At 42.8% G+C, this 2694-nt stretch overlaps 1 non-coding gene across 1 annotated transcript; it reads right to left on the bottom strand.

The window, feature by feature from the left end:
- Positions 1-1275: 1275 nt before the first annotated feature.
- trnat-cgu (transfer RNA threonine (anticodon CGU)) lies at positions 1276-1347 on the bottom strand. The gene has a single exon. It is a non-coding gene; the product is annotated as a tRNA-Thr (tRNA).
- Positions 1348-2694: the final 1347 nt, after the last annotated feature.

Here is a 2694-nt window from a genome sequence, read left to right as displayed (position 1 = left end):
TTTATACTTCTATTTTGCTTTCTCTCCCGCTGCAGCTACACCAGTACGCTTTTATAGGCCGCTCCGACGCTGCTCCCGCCTCTCCCCAACTGCCGCTGGTACTCGAGCTCCTGCTGGGCCTTTTTTAGGCCGCTCCGTCGCTGCACCCGCCTCCTCCCAACTGCCCCAAGAACGAACAAGGGGCATTCCCATTTACATTTAGTAATGAGTAACGAGTTTGATGTATTCAACAGCCTAAGGGTAAGTGAAATAGCGATCAAAACATGATCGACTTCAACGTAAATTTTAACAGGGAGAAACGCGAAACAAGTACTACCATTCCAGAATTCGGTAAGACCGACTTCAAGGAGCTGAGACAGAGACTGTCCACAATAAACTGGGAAATCGTTAATGTGAAAAAGGACAGGAGGTGTTCATATAATTAAAAATGATACAGAATCAGTGTATGCCCCCTGAGGGGCCCCAAAAAAACAGGCATGGACGACTAAAGAGGTAAGGGACCTCATTAAACTCAAAGTAAAAGCGTACACAAATGCAAAAAATAGCATAGTTCCTGATGAATGGGAAAGCTACAAAGACAATCAAAGGGGCACAAAGCAGATAGTAAGTGCTACAAAGAGGGAGTATGAAAATAACCGACTGGTGAAATGAACAGACACATAGCAGATGTAAGTTAACGCAGAAAATTGTGAAGTGATACATTTTGATAGGATGACGATAACAATATGAATTTAAAATAGTATTTTAACGGTGCCAGATTTATATATGAATATTTAAATACCCCATTAAGCATCTGCCTCTGGAGATCAATGATTCCGAACTCGGTGAGATTACCCTCCCTGTTTTGTATTAACCAGCTCTAAATCGTACAATTTTAAAGAGGGGGCAGCATCTGGAAGACATGAGGACTTTTTCTTTGTTAATAGACGAATAGAGTATAACAACAAGGAAGTTATGCCAAACAATTATAAAACACTGATGTGGTCTTAGCTGGAATGTTGCGTTCGATGTTCTATGTTTCTATGTTCAGTTCTGGGCAACACGCTTGAGGGAAGAAGTCAAGCCCTTGGAGAGGGTGCAGAATAGATTTACTAGAATACTGCCAGAGTTGGGGACCTCACTTATACGAAGAGACTGGAGAAGCTGGGATTATTCTCCTTAGAATAGAAAACGTTAAGAGGCGGTTTATGACCTAACTTCAAAATTATGAATTGTTTTGATAGTTAAAAAGGAAAACCCTTTAAAATATCACATTTAAGGTGATAAAAGCTCAATAGGCACAGATGGGGGTCGAACCCATCATCCTCGGTTTACGAGACCGACGCCTTACCACTTGGCCACCGCGCCCTGGAAAGTTATATGACTCGCATCACGTTGCTACCGAATCCCAATTCATTTCAATTCTGTTGTCGAAGCACTGACACATATCCAAGAAAATAAAGTGGGATCGTGGACCGGGAAAATGACCAGCGTAATTTATATGAAACTATCATAAAACATTTCATAAAATCATACATTACCGATGGAGAGTGCTTGGTCCATCGTACTCTTGAACGAGCTATCCAATTACTCCCAGATATTTCCACAACGCCCTGCAAAATGTGCCTCTTAAAGCATTTATCCAATTCTATTTTGAGGGTTACAATTGAATCTGCAGTGCTACGGGGAAATGACAGGGTGGTGAGACTTGCTGAGAGTCAGCACGGGCTCGACGGGCCGAATTATCTTCTTCCGTGCTGTAACAATTCTATGAATCGTTGACTCTATGATTCACCACCCTTTCAGGCAGTGCATTATAGATCACAACAACTCACAGCTTCAAAAGAAACAATTCTCCTCCACTTACATCTGTTTCCTCTGTTGTGCTCTGGATGTTCCCAGGACTGGATAGATTTGGTTATGGGTGAAAGATTGGAGTAGTTTACGACGGAACAGATGAGGATAATGGGTGACATAATTGAGGTGTTTAACATTATGCGGGGCCCAGATAGTTTGCATAAGAGTCACCTATACCCCTGAGCAGAGAGGTCAATAACCATGGGGCACAGATTTAAGGTAACTACTAAAAGGACTACACGAGAGTCGAGGAGAAATTTTTTCACCCAGAATGAATTTGGGTCTGGAACTCACTGTCGAAAAGTTGGTGGAGACACAATCCCTCATCACATTTAAGCAGTACTTGTATCGGGATTGAATTGCCCTAATCTGCAAAGCTACAGACCAAGAGCTGGGAAGTGGGATTAGGCTGGATAGCTCTTTCGGTTGGCGGACACAGGTTGGGCCGAATGCCCTCCTTCTCTGCGGCAAACTTCTACAATGCCATGATTCTAAGAGGTGGGGAATGCTCCTTTGTGTCCTTTACTTATCTGTATCCACCATAGATGGGATCTTGCTGTGTGGTAATTGGCTGCCGTATTGCGCTACAGTGCACCCAGAGACTACACTTCAACAAGTACTTATTTTCTGTAAAGCTCGTTTGAATAAAATATTAATTCAGTGGATGTGGGCGTAGCTAGCAACGCTGACATTTATTGCCATCGCTAATTGCGTTTGAGAAGATAGTGATGAACAAATTTCGTGAACCACTGCAGTACTTAGATATGCACTTGACAGCGACATTCCAAGAGCTAGAATTGGATTTGGCAGGATAGTGCTTTGTCCACCAGCAAGGACACGATGGGCTAAATGGTTTCC

Source organism: Pristiophorus japonicus, unplaced genomic scaffold (assembly GCF_044704955.1).
Source record: "Pristiophorus japonicus isolate sPriJap1 unplaced genomic scaffold, sPriJap1.hap1 HAP1_SCAFFOLD_79, whole genome shotgun sequence".
Lineage (NCBI taxonomy): Eukaryota > Metazoa > Chordata > Chondrichthyes > Pristiophoridae > Pristiophorus > Pristiophorus japonicus.
The sequence above is the reverse complement of the archived record's forward strand: the minus strand, read 5'-3'. Positions and strand labels throughout refer to the sequence as shown.